Source organism: Colobus angolensis, unplaced genomic scaffold (assembly GCF_000951035.1).
Source record: "Colobus angolensis palliatus isolate OR3802 unplaced genomic scaffold, Cang.pa_1.0 Scaffold67, whole genome shotgun sequence".
Lineage (NCBI taxonomy): Eukaryota > Metazoa > Chordata > Mammalia > Primates > Cercopithecidae > Colobus > Colobus angolensis.
The window spans coordinates 3,594,251-3,613,038 of NW_012120376.1; positions in this window are offsets into that span (position 1 = coordinate 3,594,251).

The window sequence follows — 18,788 nt, forward strand, 5'->3', positions numbered from 1 at the left end:
TTTAGCCCCTCTCAGGAAACACAGTAAAGTGGCAGATTTTCAGGCCTTACATTATCATTCTATTCTAACATTCATGCCTCCCTGACCTTCTGCCTTTTCCTCAATACTATGTCAGAAATGTTTTGACATTTATCCAAAATTCAGCAAAATCCCTCATCACATCCAACCTTCAGGTAGCCATCACAACAGATACTGGTCAGATGGCCTTGCCAAAACATTGAAAAGCAAGTGATGGATGAGCTGCTCATGTCAACAATTTTTTACCAACCAGTCATATGCTCTGTTCCTAGTTTCAAATTTTTGAAGACCCACTCCAAAATCTGTTCCATTGCTTTCTAACAGTAGGTATTAAGCAAGTATTGCAATTTATTCACCTTTAAGGCATTTTTTTTCCAGGATGGTGCTGATACCTGACTGATTATCACCCTGAAGTCATGAAGTCAATGAAACTTTGCGGATGGTTTAATTAAATGTGTCTCCTGCAAAAAAAACATGTGTTGGAAATTCTCAATGCAACAGTGTTGGGAGGTGGTATTTAATAGGAGGTGTTTAGGTTACGCCAGCTCTGTCCTCATGAAGAGATTAATGCTGCTATAAAATGGGCTTGCAGAAATGAGTTCACCCTATTCTGCTCTTCTTTGATGTGAGGATAATGTTTCTCCCCTTCAGAGCATACAGCACTGAAAGTACCCTCTTTGAAGTAGAAATCAGGGGTCTTACCAAATACAAGGTGTCAGTACCTTGATCTTGGACTTCCCAGCCTCCAGAACTGGGAGAAAAAAAAAAAAGTTTGTTTTTTATAACTACTCATTCTTAGGTACTCTATCACAGCAACACAAACCAACTAAGAAAGCCGGGGAAGATTCAAGGTAGGATAAGTGCTATCTTACAAGCTACAAGTCAAGTCACTAGTACCAAGAAAAAAGAGCTTTTTATCTTACAAAAGAAAGAGAGGGCAACTTTTGACACCCAGTTAATTCAGACTCATCCACATATACAGATCTATCCTAGGCTTCAGAATTACATTTTCCTATAAGGGTCCTGACTTTGACATTAGAAGTAATTGAGAGTGGACAGTCCATCTCTTCTGCAGTTTTGCCACCCTTGTGACTGTATCTTGGGCTTAATTTTTCAGCCTTTTTCCTTGGGACTTTTGTAGTTGGATATTTCCTTAAAAGCTACAATGGAAGATTTCTGGCTTATTGAATTACCAATTGGCTTCCATTTTCTTTTTGCAACATCTCTGATTAAAATTTAAATTAGAACCCAAATTTAAAATAAATCAAAATACTCCACCTTCTAAAATATTATTATTGTACCTATATCATATAAGCTCCATAACCACCAAAAGTATCAATATTTATCTTAAATCCATCCTTGATCCCAATGAGACACTTATTTTAAATATTCTCAAATTACTGTATGTATTTGTCCTAGTCCATTCAGGCTACTATAACAAAATATCTTCGACTGGATAATGCATAAACAGCAGAAATTTATTGCTCACAGTACTGGAAGCTGAGAAGTCTAAGATCAAGGTCCAGAAAGTTTGGGGTCTGGTATATTAGTCCATTCTCATGCTGCTAATCAAGACATATCTGAGACTAGATTATTTATAAAGAAAAGAGGTTTAATTGACTCACAGTTCAGCATGGCTGGCGAAGCCTCAGGAAACTTACAATTTTGGCAGAAGGGGAAGAAAACATATCCTTTTTCACATGGCAGCAGTAAGGAGAAGAGCCAAGTGAAGAGAGCAGACCCTTATAAAACCATCAGATCTCATGAGAACTTACTACCATGAGAATAGCCTGAGGAAAACAACCCCCGTGATTCAATTACCTCCCACCAGGTCCCTCCCAGGACACGTGGGGATTATGGGAACTATAAGATGAGATTTGGGTGGGGACACAGCCAAACCATATCATCTGGTAAGGCTTGTTCCTTATAGATGGGATCTTCTCTGTGTCTCACGCTGCAAGTTGGGCAAAGCTCCCTCCAGACATCTTTTATAACAGCACTAATCCCATCAGCAGTGTGGAGACTTCATGGCCCAGTTTCCTTCTAAATGCCCCTCCCTTATGCTATTGAGATTAGGTTTCCACATATGAATTTTGGGGGATACCATTCAGATGGCAGTAGTATTTTAGTTAATTTCTATATTTTCTATTATAATTCAGACATCTGTTGTCCAGTAGTATAATTCCTCTCATTCATATTTATTTTTTAGAGTTTTCTTAGCTATTGTTTATTTTCTAGTTACATAAACTAGAATTAGCCTAGCTAGTTCCAAGATGTCCATTTGATCTTTTTATTAGGAAAGTGAAACATTTAGCTAGTCATAGGTAAAACTGTCATTTTAAAGATGTCAGGTATTGCTAGTAAAGCACATTATATGCCCTTCTTCCCCCTGTTTTTATTATATTACTAAATAAATTTACAGGCATTTTGGAGGGAGTTGGAGGAAAAATGTGGAGATTACTATTATAAATGAGGCCTGTTTCTTATTCATTTTTATGTATTTTACTCAGCCACATTATCTTTTAATTTTTAATATAAGTATTTTAAACATACAATCATATATGCAGTAATAATGTCTTATAAACATTTCTGGTGCTTTATTTCCTTTTCTTGTCTCATTATTCAATCTGGCATCTCAACAATGTAGAACAATATTGGCGACACTCTTGTCTGGACTTATAACACTTTCAGTGCTCCTTTATTAAACATGATGGTGGCTTTTGATAACATTAATGATGTATGTATTTTTGGAGAACACATTGTAGATATACACGGTGATGTGATTTTACATCTCAATTTGCTTCTACTTTTTTATGAAAACTCTGAACTATATAGCATATCTATTTTCAGATTCTTAATTTTTATACTTGATACTTTTCTTTTACATGACTGCTAATTAGGCCAGATAGGTACAGAAGACCAACTTCAAAACCTCAACAGGGTAAAAAAAATGACAAAGGAAATGTGAGAGTTCTTAAAATGGGTGTGAATGAAGTAATTTAGATGACAAAGAAGTTACATCAGTGAAGAAAAATTTTTTTAAAAAATGTCAACTTATAGATAGGAAGAATAGAAATCCTTCAGTTATTAATCATTGATCAGAATACTCATAGATAATATTGGAACAGGGGTTATGCCTAGAGAAAATTCATTTCTTAAAAATTGTGTTTCCAAAAGATTTGAGAATGCATGAAGAAGAGTAAGATGATTTAATGCATCACTTTAAAAAATCATATTTGGCAGCAGGACCGTGGATGGACCAGCATGAGAAGATTGCAAAGTGAATACCCAGGGAGCTGAGGATCAGAATATCATAAATGAAAAATATTTTTGAAAGGCTGGGTAAAAAGCATTATTAAATTTTAGAGAAAATGGGAAAAGGAAAAAAACTAAATATGGTTTCGCCTGGTCATAAGCACAGTAGAAAACAGTGCTGTGTTTTTAACATTGAGGAAATAGGAAAGTGAGAAAGAAGAAAAAGAAGCAAATCAGAGTGCTGAAATCCAGTTAGAGTAAATTGATGATAATATCAGTGTAGTAAGATTAACTTTCAAGGAAAAAGGAAGACCCTGCCAGGAACACAGAGAAGCTGAGGCTGAGGAAATAGGGAGGAGGAGACCCTAATGTTGGTATTAACTAAGATGAAGAGCTAGTGCCTGTATACAGCAGCAGAGACAAATAATAAGAAATAGGGTGTAAAGTGCTTCAGCTAATACAGAAATGTGTTAAGCACACAGGTTTGAAGGGAAACTTATTAGCTCAAAGTTGTACTAAATGAGAAATTTCGAGTGAATAAGAGGGAAGAAGCTTGAAGAAATTGGCCAAATTGTAGACATCTTAGATAGATATGGGAAAGAAGAAAGGAGGCAGTTAAAGCTTCACACGAATAGAGATGGATGAGAGTGGCATTCAGAAGTGGAAAGAAAAAAAAGAGGAAGAGAAATAGGTATCAACAGAAACTGAGAGACAGGGCTTAAAAGGAAGAAGATATTAGAAGTGAGAAAGAGTTCCAGAAAAAAATATAAACTGTAACGAAGATAGAGAAAGATAATTGGTTATGAAAAAGAAAAAAATAGTTATATGCAAGTCAATTGTGTAGGAGCAATGAAGAAACAGTAGCAAGAGTGAAATCAGAGATCTATGGATTAAGATCTCTGAATGGTGCTATGTAGAAAAGTGGGTGGGGAAGTGGGATTGCTAATTTTATGTGTCAGCTTGGCTAGGCTAAGCTCAAATACCAGTGTAGAAGTTGGTGTGAAGGTAATTTTTAGATGTGATCAAAATCATGTAAATCAGTAGACTTTAAAGAAAGCAAATCACTGTCCATGATGTGGGTGGGCTTCATCCAATCAGTTGAAAACTTTCACAAGAAAAGGCTGAGGTCTCCCAAAGAGAAAGGAGTTCTGCCTCTAGACTGCTTTCAGACTCAAGACTGCAACATCAACTCCCACTGGAATTCCTAGCCTGCAGTCCTGCCCTTCAAATTTCAGACTTGCCAACCCCCACAGTCTCATAAGCTAATTCCATAAAACACATAAACACATACATACATCCTATTGGTTGCATCCTATTGATTCTGCTTTTCTGGAGAACCTTGACTGATACAAGTGGAATATTAACAAAGTAGCCTGATAGTACTTTTACCAGCAGGTGGAATCATAATACTCATTAACATTTGAAACATGAAGCAAATTAAAAACTTGAAAACATTTGTTCCATTTATTTGTAAAAGGTAGCTATAACTAAAGAATTACCATGACTGACTGTGACCAGGTGCAGTGGCTCACGCCTGTAATCCCTGCACTTTGGGAGGCTGAAGCCGGCAGATCACTTGAGGTCAGGAGTTCAAGACCAGCCTGGCCAACATGATGAAACCCCTCCTCTACTAAAAATAAAAAATAAAAAGTAATTAGCTGGGCATGGTGGCACGTTCCCATAACCCCAGCTATTGGGGAGACTGAGGCAAGAGAATCGCTTGAACCAGAGAGGCAGAGGTTGTAGTGAGCCAAGATCATGCCACTGTGCTCCAGCCTGGGCAACAGAGCAAAACTCCACCTCAAGAAAAAAAATGACCACAACTATAGTTTTAAAGCAAACCTCTTCCCCATTAGCCTCATTTCCATATTTATAGTTCACTATTAAAAACATGGCTTAGCTGCTCTCATTGTGGATCCAATAGGCCTCTGGTAGAGCATGTTTTTCATTGACTCTTCATGTATCAATTACATTGTCATCTAACATTATATTCCACAATATTTATATGGGTAAAGGCTATCAGTGAGATATTTACCAGAAAGATCATTGTTTAGTGTTCTTTTATTGGAAAAAGTTATTAGTCTGGAATTCACCTGAAACACTCTGCTTTAGAAGAACGAATCGAATACTGATTTTAATTACTGAATATTTCCTTTTCATATCCCTACTTCGTGTTAATTATGATTTTTCACCCTAAAAAATATGTATAACACTTGGTCTACTAAAGTTTGTTTTTTGTTTGGTTTTGTTTTATTTGAAACCTACAGAAAAAAAAATGACACATACCAACTATGAGAAAAAATACATTCAATAATATTACAAGACATAGTCCTCTAGCTATAAGACTGTAGTGTTGAATGACTTGCTCACTTTTCTTCCTTAACTGAGATAATTTGTAAAAATCTGGGAGCTAAACAAATTAAAAAGCACAGAGACTATAAATTTCATTTATCATCAAAGTGAACAAATATGGCAGAGTCTAATGGCATTAAAAAGGTTAGACTGTTAGTTTATGAACAAATACACAATATAGAGATTTAAAAGATAAAAAGCACATAAGCATGAAGTAAAGAAGAAATTTATTTGCATTATTTTACAATATTAGCATATAATTAAAACTGGTAAATTATCATGATTTGTTTAAACCACATGTATTAATCTGTTATTTTGTAGAATGTACATACACAATTCACCAAATTTAAGAATAATTATGTTCATCTTGAACATAATCATTATCAAGTAAAGAAATTTTAAAGGTAGTTTTTACGTATGATCAACCATCATGTAAATCAGTAGACTTTAAAGAAAGCAGATCACCGTCCAAGCTGTGGGTGGGCTTCATCCAATCAGTTGAAAACTTTCCAAGAAAAGGCTGAGGTCTCCCAAAGAGAAAGGAGTTCTGCCTTACAATATAATATAATAATATTAATATATAGCATTTTTCTTGTAAACCTGAATAATAAATATTTTTAAAGTTAAAACACCTAAACTTAAGTAGTACTTGGTGTGTGTCAGGTACTCTTTAAGTAATTCATAAGTATTCATTTATTTTTCATAAGAATCCTATGAAGTGAATATTACCATTGCCTCCATTGATGATGACAAAACTGAGAAACAGAAGGATTAACAAACTTGCACAAAGTCACACAGCTGGGAAGTGGCAACGCCAGATAGTCCTTAGGCATCAGTTGTGTACAAAGCTCTGCATCACAAGTTAGAGATGTACAGCACAGTCTTCATCCTGAGGAGTTCATTTTTGTGTAAAGAAACTATGCACATATAAAAATATATGATGATATGTTTTGACACTAAAAAAAATCTAAGTAGGCGTTTACTACAAAATTATTTTACAGGCAGTAAAACTTAGTTTAATGGTTTCAGTCAGGTCACAAAAAATAGCCACTGAGCAAAGGTAACCAATATCCCAGCACTCTTGACTTCGCATCCAGCCACATCTCCCCTGATACCTGCTTTCCTCCTCCACCAAAACAGCATAAACGGTAAGGTTCTAAGAGTTCAAATGAGGGAGAAAGCACTGTGGGCTGAAATAGCAACTCAATATTTACTTAAGATCTTATTCAGGAGATTTTGTTTTTTGTATATCAGCCAATTCATTAGGAGAAGGAAGAGGACTGGATTTATTTAAAAGCAAACATGAAAATATGAAAATACAAGCATTTGTTTTATAATTGTGCAGATGCTATTGATTTTGCTCCACTGCTGTGCTCATGCCAGTGGACATCCAATATCCTTTGTAGTATGTCTAAAGATAGAATAACCATATATTATTTGCACTATCTAAAATTGTTGGGACATTAGATATTAGAAATGATGGAAATTGCATATGACAACTTTGGAGATGTTTCTTTGTTTAAATTCTACAATAATAGCTTTTCAGAGTTTTTGCAACATCCCTGTTAAATAACGGCTTGGACAGCCCAACAACAGAACTTTATTCTATTTAGCTAGGAATTTTCTCCCCAAACCATCTGGGCTGGCAGGTGTTCATCATCAGATCTGGGTTGCTATGAGACTGGAACTTGCTAATGCTAATGAGGTATAGAGACAGAAACCTAAATATTGCTCATTTCAATCAACTTTATATTTGTCACTACTGGAAGTACCAGCAACGCCTTATGACTTTCCAAAATGCAAGATTTGTAATTAAAGGTTCCCAAGGAGGACGTTCTAGTGATCAAAAATGCTAGAGCAAATTGATGGCAATGTGTGTTTGTTTTCATTTCAAACACTGTATGAATTCTAATGCTTTTCCTCTTACTTGGTAGACAGCAAGTTCCTAGACTGCATGGTTTTAAGGTGAATGGGCAGGAGAAGAATGGAAGCAGGTTTTCTCTCATATGAGACCTGTATTCCTAGCCTGATAGAAAAGAGGATCTCGAGTTATTTGCACATGATTGTCACAGTGAAATTTAAAGCACACCAAAAACACACAAAAACAACAGTTGTTAAAAATAATAATAATAATAACCTGATGTTTTTCATTAGTTTTAGTGGTCACCAGCATCACATCAAATTCAACATGATATGGCCACGAAAAGGCAGAAAGTCTGTACATAGGGCAATATTACAGAACAATGTAGAACTGATAATTAAAATGGCCATGAGAAACTAGAGAAGCAGGTTTACAGAAATATGGTAAAGATTAGCAAAGGAAGTTAAAATTGTACACGTGGTGGCCAGGATACTACTCAGACAAGTAATAGAGCAGAGAGATGCCTGGAGCCATGCTGCATCCAGTGAAGAACTTGGGTAGATAATGTGGACACTTTGAGTGCACTAATAAGAAAAGTGATATTTAGTGATTTTATTTTCTCAACATGATGTTACTCTGTTGGGTACAGTTTGTATTACTATGAAAGCACACCATAGCTGAAGAGCACAAAATGGGTTGATGAAAATGGTAGTTTTCAATTGTCTTTTGCTATACCCAGTTTGTCCAGAATGACTCAAGGATTTCTGGGGACAGGTGGGCAGGCAGGGAAGAGGGAAAAGTGAATAAGAAAATTGTCGATTCATTATTTCAGCTTTAATAAAGGTCAACTTACATCAGTTTTATATTTTGAGGTTCTGTATAATAGATTGTTTGGAAAAGGGGGCAAGGTTTTGATTGCTAAAAATAAAGTAACTTTGAAAGCCACTGTATGAAAGCATAGAAAATGTGTGTAGGTGGACTGACCTAAAAAATAAAGATATACTTAAGGTAAATTCTGTTAAAAGATGATGGTAAAAGGCATAATGACAAGCATGAAATAGATTTTTTTATGAACAGGAATAAAATTGTTTTGTGCTTTATAAAATATACCTAACCTTTTAAAAAAAGATACTGTGTGTGTGTGTGTACGTGTGTGTGTTTGTCTGTATGTGTGTTTTGCAAAACTAAGCTATGCATGGAGGACATTTCTACTGAGGTACCAATGACAGAAAGAATCAACAATGCCAAAGGAATGGAAGTGTTGTTTAATAAACTATTTTGTAAATTATGTATGCAAGAGCAAAGTTATTTGTAAAATTACTGCATAATTTTATACAACTATTGTGCTGTAAGAGCTTTGCATATTTATCTCAATTATTCTTCATAGCAGTCCATAATTTAGGTACTTAATCCCCATTTCAGAGATGGAGAAAGCAAGGCCTGTAGTGATTTGGCAATTATCCTCAGACTACAAAACCAGTGACTGACAAAGAAGTCTGCAGAAGTTCAAAGCTTGCAATGTCCCACTGAGCAATCTGCCACAAAGACAGGTTGAGAAGTTCAAAAATGTCATGTAATGTGTTTCTAGAAATCTAAAAAATGAATAATAAAAGAAAAACCAATGTTTCTTATTTCCTCTCTAAACAAACACAGCCCAATCGCTGTCTTAGCATGTATAGTATGACCCAGGTAAATATGACTTGTGTTTTTCAATAGTTAATTCAAATCATCATCTAGAGAATTGTTTTTATGTGTTTTAAAATTTCATCTTGAGAGTTGAATCTCTAAAACAGCAGAAGTGTTATTAGAATAATTCCTGAGTAGTATAGTTACTTGAAATTCTGGTATAATGTTACTCTTCCATTGATGTTTAAAAATATATACCTATGTAACAAAACTGTACATTCTGCACATGTACCCCAGAACTTAATATATGCCAAAACCAGTTGTTCCTGTGAGTTCTTTAATAATAATGAAGTAGATTTCCATGGGATCAATCTAGTGAGAAATGTGTAATTTATTTGTTTCTCTACAAAAGGAAACCTGCCCTTCTGAGAGAAGAATCAAGGTAGTATGATGCATTCAATTGGAAAACCACTGGATACCCCACTTCTGTTAAGAATATCTTGTTCTCCTAGGCAACCAGGAAGAACCTGCTGATTCTTTGAGAGTTCTTTGTCTTGCTAGACTTCCTTTATTTATCATCAGATATATGGGGTTGCTGAGATAGTTATGAAATATAGAAAATCATTTGCAAATTTTTCTTCTATAAGTTAAGGTTGTCTTAACTTACAGAACCTAAGAATGAACAATTAGGTGAAATGATAATAGACTCCCACCAGTGGGAACTGCTGCGCAATCCTGTCAATTTTCAAGAGTATTCATTATAATAGGCTACAAAAGCAAATATATAAATATAACCTTACTTTATACTCCTGAGTCGACAACTCGGTTAAAGACCCACGTGTTTCCCCATCATTCACAAATAACAGTCAAATGTCTATATGATGTTTAACATCTACATGTGCATGAGACTTACAGCCACTCTAGGTTGAAAAGAGGTCTTTGGACTTGGCCAACCACAATATTCTTGCTGCTAATACTCAAACAACTGGGTAACCTGGCTTTGTGGCCCAGAGTTTTGGGAAATTTCTAAAAGTGTACCCTTGATGTGCCATATTATGGTGTTACCTATTCCAAGAACAGCTAGTTTTGAAACTTTCACTCTATCTATACTGTTGATTTTGGGTATGTTTTTATGGTATAGTGGTTATCACATTCATCTAACATACTATTGCTTTCCCCTCTCAGCCTCTTTCCCTTTATTCTCAATAGTTTCAAATTTTCAGAGCACAACAAAATATCAGTAAAAGTAGAAGGGACTCTGGCCCTGTTTCTACCTACCTCTTCAAGGCAGATCCCTGTGGGCATTACTAAATGTCTGCATATGAAGGTTTAAAATAAACACAATCATGTCTTTTATAATTTGGGTTGTCTTCCAAATTAAAACTGAATATTACCTAGATAGATCAGATAAAGTGATGATAAAAATCTTAGTAATTTCTTTGTTAAAAGAAATTTCATATGTTTTCTTTTCTCAAAGCAAAAAAATCTAATAAAGAATTTTGGTAAAATATTAAACCAAAATAAGTAAACAAATAATAAATTCCTTTAAAACCAAAAACCAGGTTAAAAAAGTGTCCAGGCACGGTGGCTCACACCTGTAGCCCCAGCACTTTGGGAGACCGAGGCAGGGAGATCGCTTGAGGTCAGGAGTACAAGACCAGCCTGTGCAACATGGAAAAACTCCTTCTCTACTAAAAATACAAAAATTAGCTGAGTATGGTGGTGCGCACCTTGGTTTCAACTATTTGAGAGGCTGAGGTGGGAGGATCGCCTGAGCCTGAGAGGTTGAAGCTGCAGTGAGCCAAGATCATGCTACAGAACTCCAGCCAGGGCGACAGAGACCTCTCTCTCTCTCTTTCTCTGTGTGTCTCTCTCTCTTTCTGCCTCCCTCTCTCTCTCTCTCTCATACAGGTTATTTTTAATATTTTAGTATGTTTTTAAAAACATGTTCACATTATTGAGTTCATTGTTTTAGATAAAGATACAGATATGTATCTGTTTAATACAGTTAAATTTCCAGATATCCCTTCCATGTTTTCTTTTGCAGAAGAAATTTTCATGTACTAGACTACTTATATCATTAAACCCCATCCAGAGTTTTAACAGGAAGCTATCTGCTGCCCCAGGTTCACAACTTATGACTCATTCTGCTTTAATAAATTGAAAGGACTGTGTTGCAGAGCTAATTAGGCAACTGGCTATCATTAGTGTTGTAAAGTCTCTTGCCAGTTTGAATTTTATAAGTGAAATTGGTGTGATGATTCCAGTTCACTTTCTAGCAGACATTATGCATTATTAAGCTATGTTTGGCCCACCTCCACAATTAAGTTACGCTCCAAATATACTGTTTTTATCTAGTTTCTCCAAAAGCAGATAAAAAGAAGATTGGAAAGCCAACCAATTCCAAGTCATGACATAGATAACTAACACTATGTGGGAAGCCATATGGTATATGCATGTTTTAATCAGAAACAGCTCACATCAAATCCTAATTCCTGATGAATTTTAAATGTATCCCATGGCATCACCCATTTAGTCACTGGTAGCAACTGCTTTGTTTATATTGAGATCTACCAGGACCAGGGAACTATGGCTGAAAAGAAAAGAGAAGTAAAATATACTTTGCAGGGTAAAATTCCCCTTTTAAAATTGTTATAGGTAAGAAAAAGTCAACATGTTTTTCCTACTCTCACAAACCACTTAACACAACATTTCTGAAACCAAATGTGTGGAGTTTTCTCCCCATGCACCAACCAAGCAATTCTGCAGTGGACACCAGCTGGGTGTCCTCTAATTCAATTTAATTGCCACTGTCTTCCTGGAGAGAGTGTCAGTACAGCAACACAAAAATATATACATCTACACACATACATGTGAAAACAACCTAATAAAAACTGAGCTGACTAGGGAATGATTTTTTAATATGATTCTACAGTATATTCTTTGTATAAATTTAATGGGTTCAAAGGCAGTTTTGTTACATTGATATATTGTGTTGTGGTAAAATCTGGGCTTCAAGTGTATCCATCCCCTAAATAATGTACATTGAACCCATTAAGTAATTTCTCATCCCCACCCTCATCCCACCCTCCCACCCTTTTGAGTCTCCAATGTCTATCAATCCACACTGGGTGTCCACCACATCATGATTCCTATTATAATGCTTTCCAGCTTAAAGCCCTCACTTCTTATTTCTTAACACAGGGGTCAAAAAACCTTTTCTTGAAAGGTCCAGATAATAAACAGCTTTGTAGGCCACTGGTTTTCTGTGTCAACTAGTCAATTATCCTGATGTAGTAGAAAGTATTAGCCACAGACAATACCTAAATAGGCAGAGCTGTGTTCCAATAAAATTTTATTTACAATAAATAGGATGTGGCTTGAATTTCACATTTAATACTCTTTTCTCCATTATAAAAGGATAATCCCAAATGAACTGGATTGCCAGGTTAAGAGATGAACAATTGAGTTTTAGTTATTTTTAAAAGACATTTGAAGAAACACTATACTTGATTCTTCCATCTGTATAGTGACAAGCAGACTTCTATAAAGACTGATTAACCCATCTAAGGATTTACATGATTAGACTGAAGTACAAACTATTCATTTGCTGCATTTCAGTAGAGTAGCTATAAAACTGGATGTTTTACTCTTTTTCTTTGCAAACCACACATCCCAGAAGGGAGTGTGACTCTGTGCTTGGGTCTGAATTGAAAGAAACAGGAAAACTAGAGCTATGATGGTTCAGCTACAACATTCTCTGGCTCCTTTTATTAACTGTTCAGTTTTAGATTTCTAACCACAGTAAACACATTTAATGCAGTCAGGATGTAAATTGTTGTCCTAGCAAGGTAGTTCTCGGGGGGTAACTGCACACATTCCCTTCTATGAAAAACAAGGAGAAAGCCTAGGTTTCAAAAAGGTTTACTTTGGAATATTGCTGATCCATAGTTGGAAAGAAAAGACAAAATCAGCATCATTCGTCATCTAGTTCCTTTGATGGAAAGCCATTTTATTATTACTTCTAACTTGATATATGATCCAAAGGAGGCTCTTAGTTAAGGAGTCAAAGATCTTAGTTTGTATCTCGTCTCTACTATATACAGGTTTTGTTGCTCTAGACAAAGTCTCTTTACTTTTGCTTTTCACTTTCTTATAATACTGTAATCAGAACACTACCCCTGTGTCTTCTGAGGATTAATATAGTAACCAGATAAAATTATTTGTGTGAAAGGGCTTTGAGAAGGTACAAGAAATAAAAATTATCCACTTCCCAAATTTAAAATAATTTTATGTTTATATATAGTATTTCAGGCCTTGAACACCCATGTACTTTATCAGTAAAAAGTGCTTTTGACTATAAGTGTCAATATCCAAATAACAACTGCTTATACCATAGGGACATTTATTTTCGTTTAAAATTGAGCCGTAGGTTCAACAAAGGTCACAAGCTTTCTTTCTATTCTTTTTCTTAGGATATGGATTTTTTCATTCACATGCATATTACCACCTCCCTTTTCCAAGTGATACAATGACTTTGTAAGCTCCAGAGAAGCATTGTGTGCAAATATAAGGATGGGAAGGCGGGCATTGGCAAGAGGAAGGCAGCCAGCTCTCTTCTTATACCTTACCATTCCATCTAGAAGCTATCTTTTTCAGGAGCTCGCCCTATTAGATTTACTTTCACATATCAGTGTCCAAAATTAGATTGTATGCCCCCATCTGCAGTGAAGAAGGAAAGAGACCTAACTTTACAGCCTGTAAGATGGGAAGGCTGCAAGGGATAAAGGAGTCAGAAATGACTTTGGGATAACCAACCAATAATGTCTGTTACTTGTTAACTACAGAAGTTTGGTATGTCTCCCTCAGAATGTAACCTGAGACCTCACAGTTGCTGCTATTGATACAGATTCTCACATGATTCTATTTTTCATTTAAACAACTATAGCAAGGTGATTTTAGTGGCCCAAGTCCCTTCTTAAGTCTTATTTGTGGTATGAAGTTATAAGTTGGTTTTCAGTTGTGCCCTTCACTTTGAGCCATTATTAGAAAACATACACACACACACACCACATACACACATTATTCTATGGAGACTGAAGCATCAGCCTCATCTTGTTAAGTAATCATTTCTCACTGTCAAATTCTTCAACCCTCTTTTTAAGACAAAGTCAGTAGCATATCTTATCTTTCTTCAGGATTATTTTATTGCAAGAACCTCATTGGCCTATATTTTTTTAACTAGGTCAGAGGAGAAGGTTATATTATAAAATTATCTCCTATAATGCTTTGTCTATAACTACAAACTTAATGATGACTCCCTATCCATTCTTCTCAGAAGAAAGATGATTTGAATCAAGGTGAATTTCTATGCATGCTCTCAAGATGAAGGTGGTAATGATTCTCTTTCCATTTCTCACTCCTTCAAAACAAAATTATTCCTGTTTCATCTCTTCTTATTATTTTTGATGTGCTTATTAAACCATTTTCTTTTGCATTATTGACAAAACCTAAATTAGAATAAAGGAAAACTCAGCTCTGATCAGTCATTGAAACCAAAGTAGTTTCTTCCTCTCTTCATTTTGCCCTTCAGAATCCAATAAGAGTCAGAAAATAACTCTATTCATATGTACATGGCTGTGGAACTTGTTCATTGTCTCAGAAGCAGTTCTAAAAGTGGGTTGAGGAAACTAGTGTGGTAACCACAAGGAATAATAATTAGATTTTGCAACCACCATAGATGCCTCTGGTATACTTGATTAACCTTGAGAGACTTTAAGAAATGTCTCTAGAATAATAAAACAAAAACATATTGGCCAGTGCTCAACCTTGCATACTGAATCCAAGGAGCTCATTTTCTCCTAAGTCAGGTAGGGAACATCTGGAAAAAAAATTAGGGAATCTGTTTTCTTCCCCCCCCACCCCCCTTTAATGGAAACAACATATTATTTTCATCATAGAGGAGTTACGCTCAAATTGTCTGGGAGAGTAGAAAGCAGAGTCTCTACCTATGTCATGAGAAAACCTCCATGAGAGCCATTTCTTAGAGTATTTCTAGACCTTGATTTTATTCTTTTTATGCAGAAACCCCTTCACCTTCTTCCTGGTATTTTTCTCTCCCAATCTAACTCAGTGGAAAAGACATGTTTTCATCCTTCACTTGTTTACCCTTAACACTATTCTTCAGTGTGGGAGTTAAAAAAGTAATGGTTTAGTAAAATATTAATTTATAATATTTAAATATTTGTATAGAGAAATATACAAATATATAATAGAGAAATATATAATATAAAATATATAATAGATAAATATTTTGTTGAATAAATATGTAAATGAGAGTAACGGCTTGACAACATAGTGGAAAATGTTGGGTGGAGCATATAAGGACAAGCAAAAAGGCTCCAAATTCCAAGTGTAGCTTAGGAAAAGAAAATTTCAGCTTCCAAACCCATAATGAAGCAGGATATCAAAGAAAGGTGACCTACCTTAAAGGCATGGATAACCTGACAGTAAGGTGAAGGAAGATGACAGGTGCTTCCAATGACATTAGAACTGAAAGAGTTTCCTGAGGCATAGAGAGTTTGTGTCTGAAATAAATGTGATGCTTGATGGGTTTGATATTCATTGGAAACCTTTGGGAAAACATTTCAAGTAGTTTGCTTTCCAAACCTTTTTCCTGGTAAAGTAAAAAGTGGGAATGTGTCACCTAAAGCCCAAGCAACTTGCTTCCCTTGGCAGCAAAGTCAATCTCTATTCATAGAATGGGCATGTTCCTGAGCCTTAGCAATTTATGTTTCTTTTATTCTCAGAACACATATCAGCTGAGCAAGTCTCAGTTCATGTGCTTGACATATTTCAATGCTGTGTTAGAAAATAAAACATTCTTTCTCTTCATGTGCACTGAGTTTTCAGATGGGAATTCTCACATTGCAAAACTATCAGTCAAATCAAAGTAGTATGTCCACAGACCCTAGTTTCCAGTTATGAACTACATCTTTAACAACAATGAAATATTCAGTTTCTTCATAGTAATAACAAGTCTCTTGCTAAAGAAGTCACACAACAGAAATACCTAAGAGTTAATATATAGTTTTGAATATTTTCTCTCATTATGTATATTTCCTAGAGTAATCTGGAGGAAATTCCAGATGGGTTATTAGTATTTTGCTTTTTACTTATGAAACATTAGCTTAATTAAAATACTTCTACTTATACCATCTGTACCTGACAAAAATTTTAAAAGTATTTCAAATGAAAACATTCTTGCTAAGTGTATGGTGAAGTATGTCACCTTGACACAAACTTATGTCACAATTTTGTAAATGAAATAACAGAAAAAAACAAATGGTAACTTCTCACAGAAAAAAAAAAAATCAACAAAATGAAAGAGAGTAACCTACAAGTTAGGAAAAAATATTTGCAAATTTGTATTTGCAAATTAAAACCAATTTAAAACCTCCATGAGATACCGCCTCACACCTGTTAGGATAGCTATTATCAGAAAGACCAGAGACAAGTGCTAGCAAGGAGTTAGAGAATATGGAGCCCCTGCACATTGGTGGTGGAAATGTAGATTGGTGCAACCATTATTGTCAAAAGTATGGAGGTTCGTCAGAAATTAAAAATAGAACTACCATAGGATCCAGCAATCTCTTTCCTGAATATTTACTCAAAAGAAATGACATCAGCAGCTCTAGGAGATGTTTGTACTCTCATAACCATTGCAATATTACTCACAGTAGCCAAGATATTCATCAAAGGATAAGTGAATAAAGAAACTGTGAAAAAATTTATAAAAAGAAATGTGTATATTTATATATAAATGTAAATACATATTTAATATTTGTATTTGTATATACATACAAATGTATATATGTATATACACAAATATAAATATTCCTATATATGTATATATAACACACTATATAAATATATATTAAATATAACATGTTTTATATATAAATTTATACATATGCATACATGCATACATATATATGCATATATGTATATATGTATGTATGCATGCATGCATATATGTATTTATACATAAATATATAACATATTGTAATAGCATGTATTTTATATATAAATATATACATATAAAATACAAAATATATAAAGTATAAAAAATTATAAAATATATATTTATATATAAAATACATGTTATATATAAATATATACATATATACATATATGTATAAATAGACATATATAAATATATATGCACTTATGCATTTTTATACACATATATTTATATATGGAATATAATCCATTTTATATGTATAAATATAAACATACATATACTCACACATATATGTATGTATATATATTTGTATTTTTAAAATGGAATATTCAACCTTAAAAAAGAAGGAAATTCTGCCATTTGCCACAACATTGATGGATTTAGAAGACACTGTACTAAGTAAAATAAGCCAGAAACAGAAAAATACTGGATGATCTTACTTATATGTGGAATCTAAAACAAATAAAAGGTCAGATGTACAGAAATAAAAAGTAAAATGGGGGTTATCAGGGACAGATTAAGGGGAAGAAATGGGAGATGTTGATCAAAAGATACAAAGTAGCAAACATGAAAGAGTCAAAGCATGTACAACATAAGGACTATACTTAATAATAGTGTATTATATTCAGGATTGTTGATAAATGAATATAGCTTCTCCTGCCACAGAGGGAATAAAGCAGGCAACTATTTGAGAGGATGAATGTGTTAATTTGTTGAACCACAGTAACCATTTTCCTATTTAGTTGTTCCTATTTATCTACAGAGGATTGGTTCCAGGCTATCTTGTGAATATCAAAATTTATAGAGAGATACTCAAGTTCCTAATATGAAATGGCACAGTGTTTGCATATAACGTACACATATCCTTCCATATACTTTAAATCATCTCTAGATTACTTATAATACCTCATATAATGTAAATAATTGTGATACTGTATTCTTTTATTTGTATTTTTTATTGTATTGCTTTTTTAATTTTTATTTTTAAATATTTTTAATCCACAGTTGGTTAAATCTGTAGATTTACCCACAAACACCAAAGGCCAGCTTTATGTATGCATCTTAGAACATCAGGCCGTATACTTTAAATGTTTGTTTTCATTTTGTTTAAAACATTTAAGGAACAAAAATAAATATAAGTCACTTGGGCTATTCTAGGCTCTTTGCTTTTCCATAAATTTCAAAATCATTTTGTCAGCTTCTACAGAAAAAAAAAAAAAAAAAAAAGCCGTCTAGATTTTGATTGGAATTGCATTGAATCTATAAATCCACTTTGGGAAAACTGACATTTTAGCAATATTGAGTATTCTCACCCATGAATGTGGTGTATCTATTCATTTATTTGAGTCTCCTTTTCTTTCTCTCAGCAGTGTTTATCATTTTCAGTGTACTTTTCATTATAAACCTTTATATCCTTTTTAATTTTGAAGTCACTTAAAGATTACCTGTTAAAAATTAAAATAGAGCAATTGAATTTTAAAATTAAAAAGAAGAAATATGAGAAATCAAAACCTATTTTTTGATCTATCTTTTTTCAGATACTATCTTTTTTTACATTTTAAATACAAATTTTAAAAGCCATTGTTTATCTTATGCACATTTTGGAAGATTTCTGTAGTTGTATGAAGTAAAATTTTTTTTTTTTTTTTTTTT